Source organism: Lissotriton vulgaris, chromosome 3_1 (genome assembly GCF_964263255.1).
Source record: "Lissotriton vulgaris chromosome 3_1, aLisVul1.2, whole genome shotgun sequence".
Classification (NCBI taxonomy): Eukaryota; Metazoa; Chordata; class Amphibia; order Caudata; family Salamandridae; genus Lissotriton; species Lissotriton vulgaris.
In genome coordinates this window covers 664,755,844-664,768,024 of record NC_141689.1, presented here as the reverse complement: position 1 = coordinate 664,768,024, position 12,181 = coordinate 664,755,844, and positions in this window count along the sequence as shown.

Sequence of the window (12,181 nt, the reverse complement as noted above, 5' to 3'; positions counted from 1 at the left end):
AAGGTTATGTAAAAAATTGCCTTTGTATTGTCATAAGCACATTAGATCATAATCACACGATGTACACTGTGCCAGCTGGCACTAGGCACTATTCACAGGGAATGATATACAGGACCAGGCCAATCAGGCCACGGTCAGAACCATCAGAAAAGGTAAGTACGTATAAACACAACCAGTAACTACAGGTGGAATTAGGAACTTAGCATCATACTGCAACATAAAACATAGGATGCACAAATCACCTTGCGCATGAATCACATTAGACATAAAACTAGATTAGGCTCAAACATCACAGCATAACATTTGGATCAGGCATCAACATATTATGCATAGGACATCACATTAGGCATTCCATTACACATAAATTATAGTGCGTAACCTTACCCAACTGTCCCCAGGCCAATCTGGCCTTCCACTGGGGCTCAAATGCCCTTTGTCCCGCGAAGTCAGGGCTGGCTGCAAAAGCAGCAAGAGCAAAGTGCGCTGTTGCACAGCCTAAACGTGGCTGCTGCCCACTAATTGCTGGGCAGCTGTGAAGATGACCCCCAGGCACCAGCGTGCCTGCTGAGCTCCTCTCTGGGACTCTAAACAAAATAAATGGGTCCAAGCATTGCAGCTGCCTGCGCTTTTCAGGGCAGCTGTGGGGGCGCACTGGCAGTCCGGGCACTCATTTTGCATCTGGTTCCCAAAACAACGCCCCACAAGCAATGGGGGTGGGCATTCAACGTGCCCTCTGGGATTCTGTAATGCTTTGCCCCCAATGTAAAAGAAAATGGCACTGGCTCTCCACTGGCCTTTTAGAAGCCCCTCTCTGGAACTCCCAGACAGAACGGGGCCCCCTTGATGCAGCTGCCCGCAACTGCGGCGCAGCTGTGAAACTGACTGGGGCACCGTAACTCACTTTGAAAGGGGACCCACTCACCAACTCTGGACTTGTTCCTCCGGTCTCCGTGGATGCTATGCAGCTCATCCCCTTCAACTGCAGTGGGGCAGGCACCAACAATGGGCCTCAGGCCGCTCCGCCTCAATCACCTGAATGCTGCGGGAGGGGGGCTCTCCCTTAGACCTGGGGCTCTGCCAACGACTCTCTTAACCGGACGTCTTCTCCCTCTGGACTTCTGGTTTGTTGTCTTGCGGCCCGCTGATGTCCTAATGAAGGTTGCCTGACTTCCTGATTCACCACTGTCACGGCGGTACATTCCTTAATGTGGTGGCAATACGGGGTAGGCTCCAGTTCTGTTGCAAAAGCGCAAGGTGGAGACCTGCCATTCATTAAATTCAAGATGCGGCCATAACGCAGGGTGGGCACCCACTACTAATTAAATTCAAGATGCAGCCATAAAGCAGGGTGGGCACCCACTATTGATTAATTCCCATGTGCTCCCGCTCCTCCTCAAAACATGGAGGAATCCCTCTATACTCCCGGCAGCAGCACGCTGCATGCCACCAGCTCCTCACTTCTCCTCCAGGGAAATTGGAGGATAGCGCCCACGAGGCGCTGGGGGAGCCAAAAAATCCCAAAAGGAGCAGGAATAAAACAGTCCTTGGTGCTGTGGATACCCCAGCGAAGTGCAGCAAGGCAGGCCCTCATGCAGGGACCCCCAGGAAGCAGCAGCTGGGTCCCGCTGCACTTCCTCCTGGCAGGGTGTCCCCTCAAAGTCAGCACAAGCACACACATTCATGGGGTCACAGACCCTACATTTATAGGACATTTTCCTTTGTGTCACAGCACAGGGCTTGGGAAATCAGATGCAACTGGTTTTGGAGCACTCTGTTTACCAGGCTTCGCTACCCTATTGTTAGGTGGGGGCTTGTCATCAGACACACCACAGGGGGGTGGGGCCAGCATTCACTAGGGCAGGCACACTCCTATTCAGGGGCCAGGGACTTCTCCTCCCACTACTCAAAATGTAGATGTCCCATTTAGCCTAGCGCTGACTCACCCTGCCCCTCCTGGAATCACTCCCACCTCACCAGCCCCTTTCACTCAAAAGCCAAACATGCAATTCACATCAGGCAGGCAGACACATAGCACACAGAAATGCTAACTTCTAAAAGTGGCACTTCTAAAATAACCACAATAAATCTGCGCACACTATTGCGCAGCATTTATTAATACCATTTCACACATACCATACTTAACCACGCTGTGCCTCTCATATTAAGAGTTACCACTGACTCAAATCCATCAGGGAATCCCCATGCATTACTATGTGAGGGCAGGCCAACCTTACAAATGTAACTCAGAGAGCGCACGTTCTTTACACTGGACAGCAATGATAAAGTGCCCAGAGGCCTAAAACCATCAACACTACACAGGGAAAAGGCTAGGAGACAGGCAAAAAGTTTAGGGGTGAACCCTCCAAAAGGCCCAAGTCCAACAAATATCAAGATAATTTGGTTGATTGATGTTTCTGCTTTAGAGAGATCTTTGTTCAGTGTCAATGTTTATGCTTTGGTGAAGAGGGTCAACGTGCCTGCTTCAAATAATGTGTATTATGCAGATCACTGAATGAGTAGTGAGTGAACTATATAGCACAGCCACAGAAAGGCTGCTTACTGCTCCCATGCTAGCAGATACCGCCACTATATATGGCCCTTTCGACTGGTCAACTGGCGGAAAACCGGCAGATGGTCTTTCAGTCCTCCGGGGTCCGGCTTATGGGCGGTGGCGATCCACCCTACATCCTAATAGACCCCATAATATGCAAAAAGTTACATTATTAAGTTTAAGTTCCATAAATGTTATCTTTTACCAACACTTCTATAATTAAAAACATATCTGTATATTTACAATAAAAGTTATATTTTATTTAATAACAGTTATGTATACATTAAAAATATTTATGAAATATTATTTAGAAATTTTTAAATGCAACAACATAAATTTCTTCTCCATTTTACCATATTAATTTGCATACCATTAAAAAAATTAACATTACTTCTAAATTAAAGTATTCACTTCTTCCTTATCACCTAAAAACCAATCACCCAGCTACTTAAAAAAAAAAAAAAAAAATATATATATATATATATATATATATATATACATTATTTTTGCTTATTAATAAAACTAAAAGATCACATTTCGAAAATGTAATAATAAATTAATTAGCTTACTAAAATCAAACATATCACAATACAATATATACAAAATAACACATACAAGCGATATTACATGCAAAAATAGTTTTTACATCAATATTTTTTCTAACTATATAAAAAAAGACCTAAAACGACATTCTTACCTTTAATATTCACATCAGTGATACTTTTGACATTCTGATATTCTTGACACAACATTTGTATCATTATTTTGTATTCTGTATCTTTTCCCCACACCAATCTTTTGGTATTTTTAACACATAACTTTATCCAGCCCTTTTGTTTCATAGTTGAATGTATTTATAACGTTTCTACAATTTCTGCCTGCATTATTTATTCACAATTATGCGATCGTTCGTGTTTTATTTGTGGTTACAGAGAGTGCAAGCTAATGATTGTTTGTTGCTTCCATTTTGTAATTAACACATTGGTCCCATCGCGAGTTTGCTTTCTGAACATTATTTGCTCATGGGTGAGATGTGGCACCTTAACACAATAACTAATTTATTCTTTGGACGTGTGTTTCATTGTGTTTGTGTAATGGTACTTTTTCCATTCTCGGTTTCATGCATAAGAAAATTCTAACATTCCTAAATCCTAACACTCCCAAATTTAGATTCAGGCATCGGAAAAAAATGGCTTTGTGAAAGCCTCGTTCAAATAGTCTGGGAATGAACGATTCAAGTGATACTTTATTAAAAACAGATTTACATCATACTATATATAAACGTAGTCCACTCTTTAAAATAACTAGGACTTTTGGTACCGGTCATAAATGAAATCATAAGTCCACAGCACAAAAGCAGAAGCCTCTAATGATCAGATCGACATTCATAAAGCTATTGGTATGGGATTGCACGTTCGGGAAATCATTGTTAATTTTTACTACTCTCCATGGGTAGACTTTTTTCAGTGCAGCAGAACAGCAGCAAAAATAAATGATCCTTAAAAAGTTGGAACATTAGTTTTGAAATATGTCTTGGATATGTGCAACTAGCAGAACAGTCTGCTCTAGCGAAGCAATGACATTTGTCCTTGGATGTCCTTTAACTTTTTCCGCAATGAGAGCAAGACCAGTATGAGAATTCACTTCTTTAGTACTTATTTAATAAAGCAGTGGAAATACTTGATTGTTTCTATTACCGAGAAAAGGAATATCGAGACCACAATGTAAACAGTAATTTAGTTGCAGCCAATGGATTCTATCCAGAAGTAGGAAGAGAGGGCACTGGATGAAAAATAGTGCTCCATTGCTGAGCCCCCACAATAATCCGACTCCGAATTTTACAAACATAACAGATCTTAAAGCCATCCGACTACTTAATATATACCTTATTTATTTATCAATCTCTTCTCTGCCAATGTGTTATGTTTATATTAATCTTGAGTGCAGTGAAGTAACCACAAGGCTTAAATAGTGCAAGAATGGAAATAAGATGCTAGAACTAACCTACGCAATTCCAAAGAGACTGGCATCAACTGACAAAGTCATATGCATATTTAAAGTGGACTTATCAGCCCAAATAGCATCTTTGTAAATCCTATAAGGCCAATGAAATAGTGTCCACGCCAGCTCACACCTTAGCCTATGCCAGGGGACAGATGTGTTAGGCTTCTTAAGAATCGTTTGAGTTCCCCACCCACAACATTGATTACAAGCAGCAAATTACATGCTGCACATATCAATCTATCTATCTATCTATCTATCTATCTATCTATCTATCTATCTATCTATCTATCTATCTATCTATCTATCTATCTATCTATCTATCTATCTATCTGTCTGTCTGTCTGTCTGTCTGTCTGTCTGTCTGTCTGTCTGTCTGTCTGTCTGTCTGTCTGTCTGTCTGTCTGTCTGTCTGTCTGTCTGTCCGTCCATCTATCTATCTATCTATCTATCTATCTATCTATCTATCTATCTATCTATCTATCTATCTATCTATCTATCTATCTATCTATCTATCTATCTATCTATCTATCTATCTATCTATCTATCTATCTATCTATCTATCTAGCTATCCATTATAGGTAGGTGAATTTGTCAGTTAAAACATACCTCTGACCTCCTGGTCAAAGGCCTGCTCTCTCCCCCAGCAGCTCCGCTGTTGTGCCACTGCCCTTTGCAGGTAGATGTTCGAGCCCCTCCTCCACCCTAAGTCTCCTGCCTGCACCTCATCCCTGCTGGTCCAGTGGGAGAGTCTTGCTCTTTTGCTGGTCCCACTGTTGTCTGTATTGTTTTGTGCCCATTTTCTGTCTTTTTTGTCTATTTGTCAGTTTTTTGTCTTGCTATTGTTGTGCCCGTTTTTTGTCTTGCTTTTATTGTGCCTCTGTATTTTTTATTTGTGGTTTGTTACTTGTTGTTTTGTGATTCTCTGCCCATTATTTGTTTCTGCTTGATCCCTTTCCCGCCTCCGCTGTCCCTGTGGCCCCTCCCCTGGCTGGTCTACACTCCTGCCTCCTTGCTGCGCTTCCCTCCCCCTTCCCAAAGGCAAGCCTGTCTGCGCCTGTCCTTGACACAACCACGACCACCGCCAGGGTCTCCGAATCTCCGACCAGCCACCACTACAAATCATCTGCCCTCCTTGCCTTCAACCCTGGAAGGAACAATAACTGCCAGCTGTCTATGCCAAACACCACCCATGGCCAGTTCTCCTGCCATCACTGCTGCCAAGTCTTCATCACCCTGTGCACCACAACGACCGCTGTGCCCACACCGGACGCCAGCGCCCCCGAAGCCCAGAGATGCATCCTCCTCAACGTACACACCATATACTAACATGCTGGATAGATATGGGACCTCATTGACACCCTCCTGCCACCCCACGCCATCACCTCCATGGACTAAATACTCATTGGAGACCTCAACTTCGATCTCAACAACCTCAGCTACCCCAACTCCGCCACCCTCCTGGACAATTTCACCAACCTCGGACTGAAACAATTTGGACAGACCACCACTGTGTACATTTCCACTTCAATAAAACCACTACCCCCAAACCTGCACCCCGCCCTCTACAAAGGAACTGGAGCAAGGTCACTGAGGGCCAGCTCAATGCCACCCTCAACCAGGGCCCGCTTTAGGGCAGTGTGACCGGTGCAACCGCACTGGGCGCTGACCTGTGGAGGGGCACCAACCTCAGGCGGACCGCTGTGTTTAGCAATAGCTTATGATTGGAGAGCTGAGGGGCAGTTTTGCCTGGTGGTAGGTAATGGAGTTTGGAGGTGCCAAAATTGAATGTCGCACAGGGTGCCACCAGCACTAAAGTCAGCCCTGCCCTCAACCATGATGCCCCCCACCTTGACCGATGCCAATGTCATAGCCAAAGAACTTCACAGATGGATCACCAACTGCGCAGACAAGCTTGCACCGCTACGAAATCCTGACAGACAGCTCCCCAGGAAGCCACCTGGTTCACCGCCGACCTCCAAGAATCCAGATGCACCTGCAGACTTCTTGAGAAGAAGTGAAGAAATAGCAAATCCTTGGAAGACTGCACAAGAATGCCATGGCAGAAGACCACCAACGCATCAGATCCACCAAAGGACCTTCATCCTAACAAGATCCTCGCCAACTCCAGCAACTCAAAGGAACTCTTCAGCATCATCGAAGGATTTCACCAAACCCCCCAGCGAAACCATGGACATCACCCCATCTGCAACAAGCTCGGCTCCTACTTCCATCTGAAAATCAAGTGCTTCTACAACAACTTCAACGATCAGGCACCTGACTCCCAAACTACTCCCACCTCCAGCAATGCCAGCTAGCCCACCATATCCTTCTGGACCCCAGTCACCACTGAACACACCGCATCGACCATGAAAGGCATTCACAAAGGAGCCCCTATGGACCCCTGCCCTCCGCACATCTTCCACAGAGCCGCTGCTGCCATCGCACCGGAGCTATGATGCACCATCAGCGCCACTTTCGAGACCAGCACTTTCCTCACGTGGAAGTCATGCCCCTACTCAAGAAGCCCTCAGCGGATCCGACGGACCTCAAGAACCACCGACCCATCTCCCACCTCCCCTTTGAACTCAAAGTCTCAAGAGAAGACCGTCAACATCCAACTAACGAAATTCATAGATGAGGCCTCCACCCTCGACCCCTCTCAAAGGTTTCAGGAGAATTCATCAAATGGCACAAAAGTTGAGGAAACCAATAATTGCTTGTTCCATGGTAACGTGGCCTAAATATAACTACCCAGTGTCAACTGTCACTGGGTAAAATATATATATATATATATATATATATATATACATATATATATATATATATATATATATATATATTACCTACGGGAGTCGCCGTTAGGGTAGTTTTAGTTAGACCTTGTTTTAATTCGAAAACTGTTTTTTCTTTTGCCAATGTGTTTGGCGCCGTTTTACAAATCTTTGCTAAATTTTCAAAACTAATTGCTTGCTCAGGTCAGTTCCTGTCTTGACAGTTTCGGGGTGATTTATCAAGCGGACACCGGGGAAAAAGGGTGGTTCTAAAACGCATTTTATCTATGTTAATTTCCATAGGAAACTTCAGAAAAGGCTAACCGCTAAACAGAATTACACCAAATTTGGCAAAAAAGTAGCTCTTGGATCCGAAAGCGACCTTTTTTTCAAATGGTATTGATCCGTTCTGTGGTTCCTGAGAACTGCATATATAAAAAGATATGGATATCTGGTGACCTCAGTGGATCCACGAACCCTCTCAAGCACGAGCTTGACTCTGATTGGTTGCCAACACTTCAAACCAGGAAGTGTAGGCAGCCATCTTGGGACTCGTTTGAAATCTACAAATACCATCAGTCAGTCAGTCAGTCAGAGTGGTGGAGAAAGTGGGCATGGCCTCTGCTCATATCTCAGCAATCCCACTGTGTGTGGCTAACTGTTGGTAACAGGTAGGCTAGTTGGCCCCTAAGGAACCCCAGCAGCGAAGGGGACTTCAATTCCCATCCAAGAGCGCGCCAGGGAGTGCAATTGCAGAGTGGTGGGCACAGGGGGTGTGGCCTGCTATGCGAACTTAGCAATCCTGCTGTGTTGGACCTACTAAAGGTAATAGGAGGGGTGGTTGGTCCCCAAGGATGTCCTTGGGGGCTGACTACCCCTCTGTTACCTCCAGTAAGTTCCACAAAGTGGGATTTCTCAGAGGTCTTTGGAAGGCACTCTCCCTTTCTCTACCACTCTTCAATTGCGCCTCTTGGCACACTACTCATTGGGAGATGAAGTCCACTTTACTCTTGAGGGACTTTGGGGGCCACGAAGCCCTCCTGGTACCTCCTGTAAGTCCTATGCAGCAGATTTCCTGAGCGTTTGTTGGAGGCCTAGCCCCCTTTCTCCACCACTCAGCAAACGCGACTACTAGTTAAAGTAGCTTTTACAATGTAATGGGCCTCATATTTGCAAGAGTGAGAGCTATTGGAATTTTAAATGTAACATTTTTTAACTAATGTTTTTAGGAGTGGAGTGGATGTACGTTGTATGTATTAAAATTATGTGGTATGTTGTGCAGTGAAATTATGTGGATAGAAATGATGTGGTATTTAGTGTATAGGAATTATGTGGAGTGGTATTATGTGTTATTGAGAGAAATTATGTGATATAGTAGTCTGTGTTGTAGAGGGGTAACCTCCGTTTGAGTCTTTCTCATCGGAATCCAGGACAAGGCGCTGAAATGGATCATCTCCTTCCTTGACGGAAGAACACAGAGAGTCCGCCTACCACCGTACAAGTCAGAGGCCTCCGAAGTCATCTGCGGCGTCCCCCAAGGATCATCTCTGAGCCCCACCCTCTTCAACGTCTACATGAGCCCCCTCGCGGCCATCGTACGCAAACACAACCTCAGCATAATCTCCTACGCCGATGATACCCAGCTGATCCTCTCCCTGACCAACGACCCCGCCGCCGCCAGAGCCAACCTGCACGAAGGGATGAAAGAGGTAGCCGAGTGGATGACGACCAGCCGCCTGAAACTGAACTCGGATAAGACGGAGGTCCTCATCCTGGGCTCCTCACCCTCCGCCTGGGACGACTCCTGGTGGCCTCCCGCCCTGGGCACTGCACCCAAACCGACAGACCATGCACGCAACCTGGGCTTCATCCTGGACTCCTCCCTCTCCATGACCAGGCAAGTCAACAACGTCTCCTCGGCGTGCTTCAACATCCTACGCATGCTACGGAAGATCTTCTGGTGGATCCCCACCGAGACCAGGAAGACCGTCACCCAGGCCCTCGTCACCAGCCGACTGGACTACGGCAACGCCCTCTACGCCGGGACCACCGCCAAGCTCCAGAAGAGACTCCAGCGGATCCAGAACGCCTCAGCCAGACTCATCCTCGACATCCCACGAACCAGCCACATCTCCGGACATCTGAGAGACCTTCACTGGCTCCCCGTCAACAAAAGAATCACCTTCCGCCTCCTCACCCACGCACACAAAGCCCTACACGACCAAGGCCCGAGCTACCTCAACAGCCGAGTCAGCTCCCAAACGCCACCTCCGTTCAGCCAACCACGCCCTCGCCGCCGTCCCCCGCATCTGAAGAGCGACTACAGGAGGAAGGTCCTTCTCCTACCTGGCCGCCAAGACCTGGAACTCCCTCCCTCCCGACCTGCGCCTGACCCAAGACCACCTCTCCTTCAGGAAGAAGCTGAAGACCTGGCTGTTCGAGCAGTAGCGGCACCCCCCCCCCCCCCCCCAGCGCCTTGAGACCCTACGGGTATGTAGCGCGCTTTATAAGTGTCAATGATTGATTTCTAGTTTCCATAGAAGATAAACTATGAACTCAATGAACCACTGAGGAGCATTTCTGGACCTAGTCAGAGGTATGAGCAGAACCACTGGAATTATGTGACTGTTTGGCTGCACCTACTTTTGCACAGTTATACATTTTCCGCATTTGCCACATAATCCATCATCTGCAGCAAAATTTCAGATGTAAGAAAAAACCTTGTTTCAAGCTCACATGGATCAAACGTAACCAGAAATGCTGCAACAAGTGTTACAGAGTGGTGGAAGGCCCTTTGCAAACCTAGAATGGTCACATGTTACTTATTGCTAAATATGGGTGTTAAATGTGTACTAATGGTGTGCAAACCACTCTTGCTTCTTGCTGCACCTTTCTTGATTCTTTCTGCACCTCTCCTGTCTGTTTCTGCACCCCTCATGCCTCTTTCTGCACTTCTCTTGCCTGTTTCTGAATCTCTGTTACTTTTCTGCAATCTCTTTTGCGACTTTCTGCACCCCTCTTGCCTCTTTCTGCACCTCTGTTGCTTCTGTCTGTACTGTACTTGCTTCTTTCTGCACCTCCCTTGCTTCTTTATGCAGCCCTCTTGCCTCTTTCTGCACCCATCTTACCTCTTTGTGCACCTCTTTTGCCTCTTTCTGTACCTATCTTCTCTCTTTCTGCACCCCTCTTGCCTCTTTCTGCTCCTTTGTTCCTTTTTTGTGCACTTCTTTTGTTTCATTCTGCACCTCTCTTGCTTCTTTCTGCACCCATTGTGCATCTTGCTCCAAACCTCTTCCCCCTTTCTGCATCTCTGTTGCTTCTTTCTGTACTTCTCGTGCCTCTTTCTCCACCCCTCTTCTTTCTGCACCTCTCCTGTCTGTTTCTGCATCCCTCATGCCTCTTTCTGCACTTCTCTTGCCTGTTTCTGAATCTCTGTTACTTTTCTGCAATCTCTCTTGTGACTTTCTGCACCCCTTTTGCCTCTTTCTGCACCTCTGTTGCTTCTGTATGTACTGTTCTTGCCTCTTTCTGCACCTCCCTTGCTTCTTTATGCAGCCCTCTTTCCTCTTTCTTCACCCATCATACCTCTTTATGCACCTCTCTTGCCTCTTTCTGTACCTATCTTCTCTCTTTCTGCACCCCTCTTGCCTCTTTCTGCACCTTTGTTCCTTTTTTGTGCACTTTTTTGTTTCATTCTGCACCTCTCTTGCTTCTTTCTGCACCCATTGTGCATCTTGCTCCAAGCCTCTTCCCCCTTTCTGCATGTCTGTTGCTTCTTTCTGTACTTCTCTTGCCTCTTTCTCCACCCCTCTTCTTTCTTTCTGCACCTCTACTATTTCTTTCTGTACCTTTCTTGCTTCTTTTGCACCCATTGGGCCACTCTCTGCACCCTTCTTCCCTCCTTCCGCACCCCTCTTTCCTCTTTCTGCAAACTCTGTTGCTTCTTTCTGCTCTTCTCCTGTTTCTTTCTGCACCTCTCTTGCTTCTTTCTACACCTCTCATGCCTCTTTCTGCATCCTTCTTTCCTCTTTCTACACTCTTCTTTCTTTACATCTGTTCCTTCTTTCTGCACTTCTTTTGTTTATTCTGCACCTGTCTTGTTTCTTTTTGCACCTCTGTTGCCTCTATCAAAACCACTCTTCCCCCTTCTTGCATCTGTTTCTTTCTGAAATACTTTCACCTCTTTCACCACCCCACATTCCTCTTTCTGCACCAATGTTGCTTCTTTCTGCATCCCATGTTCCTTTTCTTTACCTTCATTCCCTCCTTCTGCACCCTCATGCCTCCTTTGTGCACCTCTGTTCCTTCATTCTAGACTTCTTTTGTTTCATTCTGCTCCTCTCCTGCTTCTTTCTGCACCCCTCTTGCCTCTTTCTCTGTCCCTCTTCCCCCTTTCTGCATCTCTGTTGCTTCTGTGTTCACCTCTCTCCCCTCTTTCTCCACCCCTCTCTCTGTACATCTGTTGCTTCTTTCGGCACTTCTCATGCTTTTTCTCTACCCTTCTTTCTGCACCCCTCTTGCCTCTTTCTGCATCCCTCATTCTGCACCCCTGTTGCCTCTTTCTGCACCTCTTTTCCTTCTTCCTCCACTACTGTTGGTTCTTTCTGTTCCTCTGTTGCCTCTTTCTGCACCGTTCTTCTTTCTGTACCTCTGTTTCCCCTTTCTGTACCCCTGTTCACTGGTTTTGAACCTCTCCTGCCTCTTCCTGCATCCCTCTTGCCTCTTTCTGCACTTCTATTGCCTGTTTCTGAACCTCCTTTGCTTCCTTTTGCACCGCTCTTGCCTCTTTCTGCACCCCTCTTGCCTTTTTCTGCACCTCAGATGCTTCTTTTGCACTTCTCTTGCTTCTTTCTGC